This window comes from Sinohyriopsis cumingii, chromosome 10, assembly GCF_028554795.1.
Source record: "Sinohyriopsis cumingii isolate HCF-2022 chromosome 10, ASM2855479v2, whole genome shotgun sequence".
Taxonomy (NCBI): Eukaryota; Metazoa; Mollusca; class Bivalvia; order Unionida; family Unionidae; genus Sinohyriopsis; species Sinohyriopsis cumingii.
Window position 1 is genome coordinate 107975047 of NC_142970.1, and position 16554 is coordinate 107991600.

General features: G+C 34.6%; 1 long non-coding RNA gene and 1 pseudogene across 6 annotated transcripts in view; one reads left to right on the top strand and one right to left on the bottom strand.

Moving 5' to 3' along the window:
• Positions 1–1636: 1636 nt before the first annotated feature.
• LOC149790802 (uncharacterized) lies at positions 1637–14307 on the top strand (annotated as a pseudogene).
• The window catches only part of LOC149790803 (uncharacterized), a 49087-nt gene continuing 46840 nt past the window's right edge, over positions 14308–16554 (bottom strand). For all 6 annotated transcript variants that reach the window (XR_016423907.1, XR_016423910.1, XR_016423909.1 and 3 more), the window contains one exon: positions 14308–15250. This is a non-coding gene — a long non-coding RNA (uncharacterized LOC149790803). The remainder of the gene's footprint in view (positions 15251–16554) is intronic.

Here is a 16554-nt window from a genome sequence, read left to right on the forward strand (position 1 = left end):
ATGCGTACCGATTTTTCATAATTATACATATCATTCTCAACTAGGTATTATTCACATATCTTTAATAATTTCCTTAAACCTGCGATATGACTTATCAATGATATATCATCACTAAGACTATATTTGTTTAGAAATGGTGTCAAATGTAATCCTTCGAGACACTGACCCAGTTTATGTATATATTAAATAATAAATGTGAACGAACTAGTGAAATAGTGATGTCTCTAATTCTATTACAGGCCTCTCTAATTCTATTATCGAGGTCTGCAATTTAATTACAGAGATCTACAAACAGACAAAATAGTTTGATCTATAACTGAATTAGAGAGATCGATAATTTATATAAAATTGTAAAGAAATAGAGAGGGGCTATACTGAAATGAATAGATGTACCTATCGAATTTCAAGGAAATAACTGGTTTCGACCTTGCATTGTGCTGGGTCACATTTTTCTCATACCAAAATGAAACACTGGATCTGGAATCCGGTCATAATTAGTACTTCCAGTTCAGTACGAATGTAGTTCTAGTCTATTTTTAGAACATTTTGTCCTCTCTCATTTTGGTGGTGATAGAAGAGTTATATTTATGCATTTTTGGTAGGGATTTAAAGGTAATTGTTTATTCTTGAGAATATGAGCTCACGGTGTGGTGTTCCATGTGTATTTCGGCGACAGTGCACAGTGAGTAATAAGGCTTTGATGATGATCCGGAAGTGAAATCTGTGTTCTGTTTACACGCTGCTCTGTTTAATTGACAGTCCAGCCTCTCAAAAAATGCAGGTCAACCTTTGACAAGAACTTCACTGTAAAATTATCTTTGAAGGTATTCTAGATTAACATATGATTTGTATTGATTGTCACACAGTGGAAAGGTCAGTATTGAGAAACAAATGAAGAGAACATAGTCCGACAATACAAACCCGCTTGTTTGTACCCCACCCCCACCCCAATTTAAATAATGGAAATCTTTAATATGATAAAAAGTGCAACGAGCTTAGTCAATTCATTCATTGATTTATAGTTTCTAAACTGATTGTAGGTAGAGTGGCTCTAACACCGTCATCTTATGCGCCTTTCATGCTTAACGGAAGTTTTCAGTGTAATAGACGGATATGCTCGGATCCATGTCCAGTTTCTGGACAAATCCATTTTCATTAAAGGGGTATATTAAGACTACAAATATTTACAATGTCGAATCAAGCAATGGAAAATAATGACAACTACAAATTTGCATTTCATGTGGATTTAACAAGCGGTTTAATTTCTATGTTCATATATGCAAAGGGATATAATTCCAACCTCTCAACGTTATGTAATTTACGGAATTATCCGGCAGCCGACGAACAGGATGAACTACGTCATTATGTTGTCTGATGGAAATAAACTAGCCTATAGTGTACGCAATATGGCGCCGTGTTAGTATGGAAAGTCCGTTAAAAATGAAATGGTGCAAAAAAATACCAGCATTAGTGCCTTTTGGTCACAATCAGGCTAGAAATTATAAATCAATGATTCAATTGACTTAGTTCTGTGACGTTTTATCACATTAAACATTCTTGTTTTTGAAATTGGTAGGCGGGTACAAACAAACGGGGATGTAGTGTCAGACTAAAATTAATTGTGTTCTATGTCCATCCTGCATAGCGGATATTACCTAGGTAAGGTGCTTTTTACATATTCACAAACACAGCGTCCTAGGTGGATATTTAACTATTGTTTCTAATATAGAAATTTGAGTGACAAATAATTTCTAATACACACGAATTATACATGCACTTTTCTTTGTATTAAAAAGTAAATAAAATTTAATATCGATTGAACTTGCCACGTGGCTATAATCTACCAGGAAGAAATATGTAAATATTAAAGAAGGCCACTCACAAGTGCAACTTGGTAAACATTTACAAAGACGGTAAAGCAAGCAAGCAATCTTGCGTATTGAACAATTATGGCTAGCAGTGCCAAGTCTGTATTTTCTGGCGCTCATGGGCTATGTTGTCCGATTTGTCTGGATGTGTTCACAGCCCCAAAGAATCTGCCATGTCTCCATACCTACTGTCAACATTGCCTCCACAAATACATAGTTAAGAATGTACCTATCGGGAAAGAAGGTGTCACTTTCAGATGTCCGGAATGCAGAAAAGAAACATTTCCTCCACTTCCTGATGTTCCTGTGGATAAGTGGGCAGAACAATATCCATTCAACACTGTGTTGTTGTCTGTGTTACCACCAGAAAAAAGGAAAGTAGAGAAGAGTTGTGATTCGTGTTTATATGAAGGAAATTCAATAAGTGCTAAAAGTTACTGTACAGTATGTAAGGAAGCTCTTTGTCCTGCATGTGAAAACGTGCATAAGAAAAACAAAGCAACCAGAGATCATGCAGTCATAAATATACAGGGCCTTTTCACAGATCCTGAAGTAGCTGTTAACTTGTCAGTGAGTGTAACTTGTCCCGAACATGTTGGTAAAGAGTTTGAGTTTTACTGCAAATCTCATAGTAACATGTGCTGCTCAGAATGTTTTTACAAGAGTCATAGGGGATGCACAGAAGTTCTTCAACTAAAGGACCATTCTGAAAGACTATTGAAAGAAAAAGAATCAAGTAGAGTTGTGGACCGATTGAAACAACTTAAGTCTCACTTAGATCAGTTGAAGAATGAAAATGAAGGATCATTTGAAAAGACCGAAGCTGAACTGAAGAAAATGTCAGATGAAATTGAGGCCTTCAGGAAAAAAATAAACACTTTACTTGACAATGTTAAAGCCAAAATCACCATGGAGACAAATGCTCTCCTGAAAGAGGAGTCAATAGTCCGACATGAAGAAAATCAGCAATGTGAATCCATCAGCTCCGCGATTTCAAACTCCCCTTCATCTTTTGGAAACAGTTTTGGCACATGGCAATCCTCTTCATGCCTTGACTACTCTGCATAAAATTGAGGAACAACTTGTCCATTATGAATCGGCTGTGAAAGAGAAATATTGTGAAGTCAGACATGTTGACGCCAAACTTTGTCTTGATGATCGCCTATTGTCTTTGATCAAAGTTAGTGAGACCAATATCGCGAAAGTTGATATTTCTGAAAAAAAGCATCGTCTTACACCTTCATTTATTCTTGTAGCTATAGAGAAACAAACAAACAGACCAGAGGAAAGAAAGGATACATTGCAAACAACAAAGAAAACTGTAGAAGGGCAAAATATGACAAAAAAAATTATTAGCCCTAAGTCTCTGAAAGACTGCAAACCTAGACAAGTCGGACAGATTAGTGCAGGCTACGTTGATGGCAAAACTCCTGGGTACTCGGGTATAACATGTCTTCCAGATAATAAAATCATGCTTGTTGATTATGATAATTCAACATGTAGACTGTATGACTCATCACATCAGCACCTTGCTGACTATAAAATGACATCAAGACCCAGCGGTGTGTGTGTAGTGGAGGGATCTCAAGTAGCAGTGACCCTTCCTGATGAGAATAAAATCCAGTTTCTGACTGTAAATAGCTCCATACAAAGAGGGAGGAAAATCGACACGAGTCTGCGTTGTGATGGAATAGCCGCCCTGTCTAGAGATCAGCTGGCTGTAATTGGCAAGATGAATGGTATTTTATATTTAGGCACATTATTCATTGATGGATCTGAGGAATACTCCACTGAAGTTTGTCCTTCAAGATCATGTTCAGATTTGGCAGTGAATAATAGAAGGACACGTATTTATGTCTCATATTACATTCCTGGGACAGTGTACGCATACAGTGCAGATGGCAGATTAATATTCCAGTATAAGCACAAGGCACTAGATGGTGCATATGGGGTAGCGGTGGACAGGGAAGACAATCTGTATGTTATAGGTGAGGTCTCTTACAACATACATCAGGTGTCTCCAAGTGGAGTTCCTCTGCAGGTGTTCTCAGGAATCCCAATATATGCTCATGCTATATGCTTCACTTTCAGTGGTGATGAATTTCACATTACAGATGGATTCGATATTGCAAAGTTTCATCTTTGCTAATGATTTTAACTAGCATTTCATTATAGATGTAAGTCATATCTTGGTCTGCAGCACACGTTTTTATTGATTGCTGCCATATCATGTATGTCCATGTGGTTTTGATCAATGTGGATATGTGAGAAAGTTCGCTAGTAGCTTCCCATGGACTGGTGGTTCTTACTAGGGTTTTCCCAGGTTCTTCCTCCACCAATTTTACTGGTTGCCATGTATAATCTATAATGTGCTTTGAAATATCATTAAACCCACAAAAACAATCACATGTACAAATAAACATATTATGGATAAATGTATCATGTATACATAATTTTTGTTTTTGTTAAACACTTGTACTCATTAAATTCCATGTAACTTTCCACTGTATGAAATAACCATCAATATTCAGTTTAAAGGGGCATGCTTTTATTTCAAATATATTTCAAATTATCTTTGTTAAGATATGATGAATTGATTGCAGGAAATTTGATATCTGTAATCCCTTAAAATGGCTTTAAAAAACCTCGTCTCTAAAATAACTACAAACTGTAAGCACAGACCAACATGACAGTGTGGCAATTGCAGTTACGGACGTTGGTCGTTCGTTAGAACTTGGAGTGGAACACCTTAAATATATAGTAGCTAATGGCTAGATACTGTGGCCAGAAGTGATGTGGGTTCCTCCTGATTAACTGTCAGGGAGATAAACAGATGTACTTGTATTTTGCTCATCTTATAACGTAGTTTCATAAGGAGTATTGCATAAAAACATTTTGGTTTACATTACAATGAGGGAAATTTAGTTTACATGGCATTGAGGGAAATTTGGTTTACATGACAATGAGGGAAATTTGGTTTACATGACAATGAGGGAAATTTGGTTTACATGACAATGAGGGACATTTGGTTTACATTATGATGAGGGAAATTTGGTTTACATGACAATGAGGGAAATTTGGTTCATGATTGTAATGCATGTAATTTAACCAGAATTATCTGTGCACACCACTTTATACTGATTATTGAATCTTTTTTCCATGCCAATGAGTTTTACAATCACAGAAATCCTATGTTCTTTGCAATAAATTTAGGAATGATCTTAGTTTATTTCATACTGTATTTGTTGTGTTTTTGTCAGCTTAGCGCACAAGATACTCTGTCTCGCTCCATAAACTGAACAAAAACAGAAAAACCTGGTATCTAAACTCATGTCATATAAACTGCCAACTAACGATTTCATACAAATATACAGCAGTAACATCTCTACTAATGGTTTGGATATGGGAGTGGGATTTGAACTGGCTAAGTCCCCTTTTCCAGAAAACACACCACCACTTGTTCCCTATCTCTCATTGAGATCCTGAAATTTGAATGGCTCTTGTTGGACATTTTTTTCCAGAAATTTTTTAATATAATAATGTTGAATGGGGATAGAAACAGTTGTGACAAAAAAATGAAACCTTTGATATAACTAATTGTTAAATGCACCAGTTGGAGATTTCTGTGGACTCAAGTCTTGATGCGGTAGTCAGCTACCTGGATGCATACTGACACATTTTCATGCAATGATCAATTGATTGCCCCCAGTTAGTGATCCAGGAATGTTATGTGGCTTTCAACAGATCAAAGAAAAGATTTACAGATATCTTTATTGAAGTGTCAGGTTTCACCACTACATTTGTCTAAGTCAGTTGATTCTTACTTGTTTGAGCAGGTTGCAAATTTGTCTTGAATTAATCATGACCTGTGAGTTTCGGATTAATAGGATTTATCAAATGTTACAATAATTTATAACTTTTTATTACAAATCTGCCTTTCATTTAATAATATAACCTGTGAGTTTTGGATTGAAAGAAATTATCAACTGTTACAATAATATATAACTTTTTATTACAAATTTGCTTTGGATTTAATAATGACATGTGAGTTTTGATTTAAAAGAAATTAAAAAATGTTAGAATAATTTATAACTTTTTATTACAAATTTGCCTTTGATTTAATATATATCTGTGTCTTGATTTAAAAGAAATTAAAAGATGTTAAAATAATTTATAACTTTTTGTTGAAAATTTAGGTCCAACATATAATCCTTCAATTTTTATTTTGTCAAAAACCGAACAGATTTTTAGAACACATTTCTTGCAATGTGGTGGGTAACTGTACATATGAACAGATTTTTAGAACACATTTCTTGCAATGTGGTGGGTAACTGTACATATGAACAGATTTTTAGAACACATTTCTTGCAATGTGGTGGGTAACTGTACATATGAACAGATTTTTAGAACACATTTCTTGCAATGTGGTGGATAACTGTACATATGAACAGATTTTTAGAACACATTTCTTGCAATGTGGTGGGTAACTGTACATATGAACAGATTTTTAGAACACATTTCTTGCAATGTGGTGGGTAACTGTACATATAACAGATTTTTAGAACACATTTCTTGCAATGTGGTGGGTAACTGTACATATGAACAGATTTTTAGAACACATTTCTTGCAGTGTGGTGGGTAACTGTACATATAACAGATTTTTAGAACACATTTCTTGCAATGTGGTGGATAACTGTACATATGAACAGATTTTAAGAACACATTTCTTGCAATGTGGTGGATAACTGTACATATGAACAGATTTTTAGAACACATTTCTTGCATTGTGGTGGGTAACTGTACATATGAACAGATTTTTAGAACACATTTCTTGCAATCTGGTAGGTAACTGTACATATGAACAGATTTTTAGAACATTTCTTGCATTGTGGTGTGTAACTGTATATATGAACAGATTTTTAGAACACATTTCTTGCAGTGTGGTGGGTAATTGTACATATGAACAGATTTTTAGAACATTTCTTGCATTGTGGTGGGTAACTGTACATATGAACAGATTTTTAGAACACATTTGCATTGTGGTGTGTAACTGTATATATGAACAGATTTTTAGAACACATTTCTTGCATAGTGGTGGGTAACTACGTATGAACAGATTTTTAGAACATTTCTTGCATTGTGGTGTGTAACTGTATATATGAACAGATTTTTAGAACACATTTCTTGCATTGTAGTGGGTAACTATATATGAACAGATTTTAGAACACATTTCTTGCATTGTGGGTAACTGTACATATGAACAGATTTTTAGACCACATTTCTTGCATTGTGGTGGGTAAGTACATATGAACAGATTTTTAGAACACATTTCTTGCATTGTGGTGGGTAAACTGTACATATGAACAGATTTTTAGAACATATTTCTTGCATTGTGGTGTGTAACTGTACATATTAACAGATTTTTAGAACACATTTCTTGCATTGTGGTGGGTAACTACATATGAAGTGATTTTTATAAAGACATTTCTTGCTTTGGGGGGTGTAATTACATTTGAACAGATTTTTTAAACACATTTCTTGCATTGGGGTGTGTAACTGTACATATGAACATATTTTTAGAACACATTTCTTGCAATGTAGTGGGTAACTGTACATATGAACAGATTTTTAGAACACATTTCTTGCATTGGGGTGTGTAACTGTATAAACAGATTTTTAGAACACATTTCTTGCATTGTGGTGGGTAACTGTACATATAAACAGATTTTTAGAACACATTTCTTGCATTGTGGTGGGTAACTGTACATATGAACAGATTTTTAGAACACATTTCTTGCATTGTGGTGTGTAACTGTATATGAACAGATTTTTAGAACACATTTCTTGCATAGTGGTGGGTAACTACATATGAACATATTTTTTAAACACATTTCTTGCATTGTAGTGGGCAACTATATATGAACAGATTTTTAGAACACATTTCTTGCATTGTGGGTAACTGTACATATGAACTGATTTTTAGAACACATTTCTTGCATTGTGGTGGGTAAGTACATAGAACAGATTTTAGAACACATTTCTTGCACTGTGGTGTGTAACTGTACATATTAACAGATTTTTAGAACACATTTCTTGCATTGTGGTGGGTAACTACATATGAACCAATTTTTATAAAGACATTTCTTGCTTGGGGAGGTGTAATTACATTTGAACAGATTTTTTAAACACATTTCTTGCATTGGGGTGTGTAACTGTACATATGAACATATTTTTAGAACACATTTCTTGCAGTGTAGTGGGTAACTGTGCATATGAACAGATTTTTAGAACACATTTCTTGCATTGGGGTGTGTAACTGTATAAACAGATTTTTTAAACACATTTCTTGCATTGTGGTGGGTAACTGTACATATTAACAGATTTTTAGAACACATTTCTTGCATTGTGGTGGGTAACTACATATGAACCGATTTTTATAAAGACATTTCTTGCTTGGGGAGGTGTAATTACATTTGAACAGATTTTTTAATCTCATTTCTTGCATTGGGGTGTGTAACCATATATGAACAAATTTTTTAAAACACATTTTTTGCATTGTAGTGGGTAACTGTACATATGAACAGATATTTTAAAGACATTTCTTGTATTGTCGGTAACTGTACAATCAGCCCAGCAGCTGCATCCAACAGACTTGAGAAAGTAATATCTTTAAATGAAATATTTTATCCATTGTGATTTTACTTATTAGGGTTTTGTTTTTTTATTTTATTTCCTGGATTCAAAACACGAATTCCATGGCAAGCTTGCTGTCTAGATCTTAACACATTCAACTGTCGCTTAATTTTGGTTTGTAATCTTCGTTCTCCAGTTTCCCTGTTGTGTTTAAAATTGGTTATGGATATCATGCAGGTAAAACTTCCATCATTAAACTGTTTTTGTATTATATTTAATTAATGGTTTCTCCAAAAAATCATTTCCCTATATGCATCTTTTTGTCAAAGAGTGTAACAGATACTGAATGGTTGACAATGAAGCATGTCAGGTAAGTTTGGTCACTGACAATTTGCATGTTTCTTGTTGAAAAGTATTTTTAAAAAGCCAATACCTGAAACATACATTCTGTAATTTAGAGTCAGTTATTGGCATTATTTTAATGGGACCACCTCACAGAGAGAAAAATTTATAGTGTTGACATATTGTTTAATTTGTTAATCCTGCGAGCTAGATAAAGGAAGGGTAAGAGAAAAAGAAGAAAAAAAATCAATAGAAAATGTATGTTTCAGTAATGAATATAAAATTATTTAGATGTTTCAGAATGGGAGAAAAAAATTTCCCATATAAATTCATTTGCTTCATGATGGGAAAAGTAAATGTATTATCACAGCAGAATTAGATGTCATATTTTATGTCAGTGTGTCAGGTATAGTTGGATATCTTCATATATATGCCAGTGAATTAAAGCTATCTTTGAAGAAAAATGTTCTTTGAGAAGAAATACGAGTTACCTCCCTTTTCATTAGGGTCAGAGTTCATTTAGTATTTAACATTTGTCTGTTGGTACATGGGTCACAAAGAATAACCATATATGGCCTTAGATTTGTATTCATTACAATATCAGTCTTCTCACATCAGCAGAATGTCTTCTGATCTCGGCAAGTTGAGCAACTGACTGATCCAGATGTTGTCTTTAAAGAAGCTAAGATCAGTGTATATTTAAGTCAGTGATGATTTAATTTATAAAATTTATTAAAATTAGCAGGATACATTAACTTTGTGTTGAACATCAATTTGGGAGAGAAGAACACGTACATGTCATTTTTGATTTGGTTGTATAGTTCACATAAAACAACCCTGATAATGTAATAGTAATAACAATAATGACAATAGTAATAACGATGACGATAGTACAGTGTGACCCCACTATAGCACACTCCATTATAACACATATTCAGATATAACATGGTCGTGGTGTGGTTCCCAAAATTTTATATGCATGTATTTTAACTGTACATGAAAAAAAAATCTTTCATAAAAGTACGAAAAAAAACTTAAAAAGTTTTATTGTCATTTTGGGATCGAGATCGTGTATGAATAATACAAGATAATCGTGGCAGGGTTCCTGGAATTTTATATGTATTTTTTTTTGTACATGAAAAAATAGTTTTTTTTTCTACTTAAAAGTACGGAATATAATTTGTAAAAAGTTTATTCTGGGATTGAGTAGGGCTTCAACAATGTTGCCAACTGCGATTGTATTTCCTTATTGGCAGCAAAATATAGCATCTGGCTTTTTTTATTATTATTGGTGACATTTTTGGATGTTTAAACTTGTATATAGAACTAGTGGTTTGGAGTGGAGAAATTCAGATGTCCCATGAAAGGAAGCTGCAAACTTGATATAAAATGCACTGAAATTTACCTATTGTTACATAAACAAATTCTTTGTCTATACTGACAAACCATCTTAACAGTGCATTGTTATATTACAATCCGCTTATGTCAACATCTAGCATGAGTATTTTATATTGTGAGATTCAGCTTTTTTTGTTGTTGACATATCTGTTAGCAGAGATCAACCGGACGAGGCATTATCTCGTAATCTGTCTTTTGTCGGATTTTCGGCCACGCATTAGCAATTAATATATTTACATAGACTGACAATTGTATGTGGATGGTAAGTACAATTCCTCTTCTTTTCACTCAGAATTAAATCCTTTAGAAAACTCACATCTTCTGTAGTAATCCCCGTCATCAGACCCGAACAAGACATTTCGTTTGTTGACCCATTGTTAAATTTCTGATGCATGCATGGAAGGCAGCATCACTCCGCTACCACAAATGTAAACAAAAAAAACAAAACATCTTATTTGTTGGTCTATTCAATAGGCAGAGAGGAACAATAACTAGATTTGACCAAACGATGGCCAATTCCATTTTTTTAAAAAATGTACCCAGATGAAATAGTTTGCTGATATTTCAAAGAAAACTGATTACTTTTGAAGCACCAATTGTTATGAAAATGTACTTAGCAGATGAAAAACGAATCAGTCTCAATCATGCAGTACAGTTATTTGATGTTGCCACCACAATAAGAAACTGGCATTATTTTGGTTCTCCAAAGATGTCCTCTAGTGGTGACTTCAATAACGCATGCACCCTTCATCAAAGAAAGCCAATTACAATCTTCAATAAAAACGTTTTTTCAAAGGAAATCAGTACCAAACTTGAATAAAAGCAATGGAATCATTTTTTCAACGTGACTGGCACATGTTTTCTGTGCCATGAAAGTTTCCTTTTTTCATGGAAAAAGTTTATGTTACGAACACTACCAACGGCAACTTAAAATGCAAACTAACCTTTACCGACCTGGGACATACTGAGAAGTAAATGTGCTACATCATTCGTTATGTGATTGTGTGTATCTTCTCCAATGAATTAAGACCTATATGACATGTGACAAAATTATTGAATATTTTAACCCTTTACCTCATAGAGCATAATTACAAAGTGCAGCGTGCTATAAACAGAACACCTGTTACCTATACGACCCCATACGCATAGGCCTGCCTGTGAACTGTTAAGCAATGTAATGTATGTTACGTTTAACAGCAATTTTAACCATTTTACATTTTTGGTACACAGCTATCATACGTGGAAAAATTTAAGAGTAAAGTCCGATTGTTATAGCTGTGTAATTATTTTTCACGGAAGAATTTTTTATGTGCTTTAAAATTTTTAGAGAACTCGTTCACTGTCATGTCAGTGAGGCCACATGACCAACCGTAGCTGCCATTTCCCATACTCGAAATTTACAAGTTTTTTGTCTGCGTCTACATCACTAAGTCATCTGAATTTGATAATTTATAAAAACTAATTGCTGCCTACATCAATATCAGAGCCTTTACCTAAGTTATTGAATCTTTCATGGTTGTGATTCTAATCGTGAAAACTTCGTACATACTTAATGAAATCCACAACCGCCATTTTGGAGAGTTGAGATTACGACCCAGTTACTTTAAATAGCAGATATTGACTAGTGCATAAACAGCGACCACGTGATCTGACATAATTGTCATTCACTGAAATGAAGGAAAGCATCTAATAAGGGGGATTTCCCCGAAGGTGGTGCTACTAAAACCAGCTAAAAATGGCTGATGTTTACAGCAGGCGTCAAAAGGCGCTTTCATGTGAATGGAGTAGAGGTGTCCAAAGACGCTTGCATGAGTTAAAGTGTTAAATGTGTGTGTGTGTGTGTGCATATTTTTGATGGAATTACTTGTATTGTGGATTCAATGTATGTGAAGAGATTCATGGGTGAGTACACAGTGTTGATACTCTTTTCATGGTAAACATTAGACATGTAAACATAAACAGATACATGTATATGTACCAATTCGTGGTTCTCTAAATAGAGTATAATATTATATATGCCTTCTCTGTTTTCACTACAGGTGTATTTCTCATTTAATATGCATCGATTTAAGATGGTAACTGTGCCAATGAAGCACGTATTTTACTGCCCGCATTTATTACATACCCCCCTGTACATTTTTTGGGGTACATGCATCATTTTCTTCAGCTAACTGACCTGCTTATAACAGAGTTCGGTCTAAACATGGTTGGGTTCTGTGGCTCCCAACTACCGTGTTATAGCAGGGTTACACTGAAATGATGATGATAGTAGTAATGGTAATGATATTCTGTGCATGGTATTTGTTCAAATATCAATTTCAATTAACCAGAGTTTCAAGATAGATGTCATGATGGTCATATTTGACATCAGATTAGCACGTTTCCATTTATTATCAACTAGTCATTGTATGGGCTGTTCCATTTAAAAATACATGGGACCCAGGGAAGGCACTTTTAAAGTGGGGTACTCACCCAAAGATGCAATTTAAATTTTTTTAATATTTTAATGCGAACTGCATGAAATCAAAGTACCCTGGCATAAATTTTGAAAAAATTGCCTTCCCTGGGTGCCACGTATGTTTAAATGGAACATTCCTAAGAAAAGGCTTTGAAAAACCCACAATGTCAACACAACCAGCCATCTATGAGAGGCAGAGTTTTTAAATGGCCATTGTGTCAGCCATAACTGAAGTCAGAGCAACAACTTTTTCATTTTTGACCAACTAGACTTCCGAAGAAGTCCTTTAGTAAAATCCCTCATGGTGATATCAATCATTCATGAAAAGAAATAGTGATATCAAAAATATTAAAGTTGGCCACTGTTATATGGAATGTCCAAATGGTATCATTTCATTTATGAGCAACCAAACATCACAAGTCTTCAAGTAAAATCCCCATCTTGATACAATTATCCATTCAGAAGGAGAAGAGATAACAAGATTTTTAAGATGGCCACTGTGGCAGCCAGGCTGGGAATAATGGTACCAAGATTTTTAAGATGGCCACTGTGGCAGCCAAGCTGGGCATAGTGGTAACAAGATTTCTATGATGGCCACTGTGTCAGCCAAGCTGGGCATAGTGGTAACAAGATTTTTTAAGATGGCCACTGTGGCAGCCAAGTTGGGCATAACGGTAACAAGATTTGTAAGATGGCCACTGTGTCAGCCAAGCTGGGCATAGTGGTAACAAGAATTTTAAGATGGCCACTGTGGCAGCCAAGCTGGGCATAGTGGTAAGAAGATTTTTAAGATGGCCACTGTGGCAACCAAGCTAGGCATAGTGGTAACAAGATTTGTAAGATGTCCACTGTGGCAGCCAAGTTGGGCATAGTGGTAACAAGAATTGTAAGATGGCCACTGTGGCAGCCAAGCTAGGCATAGTGGTAAGATGTCCACTGTGGCAGCCAAGCTGGGCATAGTGGTAACAAGAATTGTAAGAATGTCAAAATGATTATGTGTTTTCAACAAAATACATTTTATGATGCCTAGCTGGTACTTAATGGCAACGATTTAGAAAATAGAATTTTTGTTACTTCTTAACAAGATGCACAGCTTATTGTGACTTGTTCAAAATGGAAAGTCATATGAACATTGGCTTTACACCAAAAGACTTCTTATGTGTTATTGGTCCTAAATATAAATGGCTTGAATCTGTACACCCAACATGTCCATTTTAGCAGCTAAATTGAAAATCTTGTATTTGCTGAAGAATATTTTTGGTTTCAACTTGGCAGTTAAAAGGAAGAAATAGTCTTATTGTGAATTCCTGGAAATTCCTTTTGACTCATAGAGCATCTGTCCCTTTGAGGGAACCTGCTTTCACAAGTGTTTTACAATTCATAAACACTGGTTATATAATCGTACACTCTGGAACTTGTTACAAAATAGAATGTTATATGCATTTTTTTATAGAATATTGGAGAATATTTTGATTACCTAAATTTACTGGTATTTATAAGAGTTTAAATGAAACTTACACCATGTATATGATATATCAAATAGTCATTGTATAGTATAGTCTCGAAAGTTATTATTCAAAAGTGGAAATAAATATTCAACAACTGAAATGCAGAATGGAATTTTTATTTGACAATAACATTTAAAATTTGATTTTTATTTCCTAATAAAATTTAAAATTTCATTTTTTTAAATAAGTTTATGTCATTACAATTTCTATGAATGTATGTTCATTAAAATTCCTAACTTTTTTGCTGCATGCTTAATTTGAATTTGAAAAATACATACAGTTGGTGACAGGTTAAAATTGTATCATGTGATGCAGAAAACGAGAAGTTATGAGTTGACAACACCAGAAAGGTAGTACTTAGGTACATATGCACCCTTCTTCTATGAGTTGACTATATTTATAACAAATGTTAAATAATATTTATGTAATTATAAGAATTGAACATAATTTTACACAAATAATAAAGTCATGAAAAATATGTTCTACCGATAGAATCACACAAAACATGTAATCCTCATTATCTATAAGTAAATCATCGACTGTAATTAGGTCCCCATGATAATCCTAAAATCATCGACTGTAACTGGGTCCCTGTGATAATCCTAAAATCGACTGTAATTAGGTCCCCGTGATAATCCTAAAATCGACTGTAATTAGGTCCCCGTGATAATCCTAAAATCGACTGTAATTAGGTCCCCATGATAATCCTAAAATCATCGATTGTAATTAGGTCCCCATGATAATCCTATATTATGAAGGGCTCCACATGCTGATGTGTACTAGGAAAATGTGAGAAATGCCTCTCTAGAATTCCTGATGTTTGTTCTAATCAAATTGTTGTTCTATATATGGTATCACTGTAGTCACCCAGCAGAATTCTCTAGAATTCCTGATGTTTGTTCTAATCAAATTGTTGTTCTATATATGGTATCACTGTAGTCACCCAGCAGAATTCTCTAGAATTCCTGATGTTTGTTCTAATAAAATTGTTGTTCTATATATGGTATTATGGTAGTCAACCAGCAGAAATCCATCATATTCATCTGAAATAATAAACAATTATTTGTAATACCTACTGGAACATTACTTTTCAACAAAATATCAATATGAAATGGATGAAATATTCTTCTCTTATTAAAGGGATAGACACCCCAATCACTAACATATGACCCAGACTTCATACACCAATAACTCTTTGATGAACATTATTAAATATTACATTATGAAGTATACATTTGAACTTTGACCCCAAAATAAACAACCCCATCCCAGGAACCCCCAAAACAATAGCCCTGTCACAGATGGACACTATATCAATAACCAATTTACCAATTTTCTGAATTTCAACCAAGTCTTTTAGAATGATTTACAACTACAAAGAGGTGGACAGACTGGAAGGACAAGCATATGGACAGACTTAAAGGGTAAACAGATGGAACGACTAATGGACAAAAAAATGGACAGACTTGAAGGACAAACAGATGGATAGACATGAAGGACAAATAGATGGACTGACATAAACAGATGGACAGACCTGATGGATGTATAAATGGGCAGACTAAATGACAAACAGATGGAAAGACATGAAGAACAAACAGATGGACAGAACTCAAGAACAAAACAGATGGACAGACTGAAGGACAAACAGATGGACAGAGTGCAGGACAAAGAGATGTATACCTTTTCAAATGCAGCTGGTTAGATCAGCAACATTTTCATTCAGGAGCACTACACATCATTAAAAAACCTCTGGCGGTGAAAACTTGGTCTTGTAAATATCATCCATTTGGAAGAAGTAGCAAGAACAACATTATCAAAATGGCAGTTGTGTAGCCATATTGGATGTCCATGCAGAACCTTCATTTAGGTCAAAGTAGACCTAATAAAAGTCTTGGTGTAAACCGCACCCTCTGTATCACTTTTCATTATTAGGTAGTGATAACAAGATTTTCAATGTGGTTGGCATGGTAACCATACTGAAGGTCTTTTGGTGTAAACCCCACCCTCTGTATCACTTTTCATTATTAGGTAGTGATAACAAGATTTTCAATGTGGTTGGCATGGTAACCATACTAAAGGTCTTCTGGTGTAAACCCCACTCTCTGTATCACTTTTCATTATTAGGTAGTGATAACAAGATTTTCAATGTGGTTGGCATGGTAACCATACTGAAGGTCTTCTGGTGTAAACCCCACTCTCTGTATCACTTTTCATTATTAGGTAGTGATAACAAGATTTTCAATGTGGTTGGCATGGTAACCATACTGAAGGTCTTTTGGTGTAAACCCCACCCTCTGTATCACTTTTCATTATTAGGTAGTGATAACAAGATTTTCAATGTGGTTGG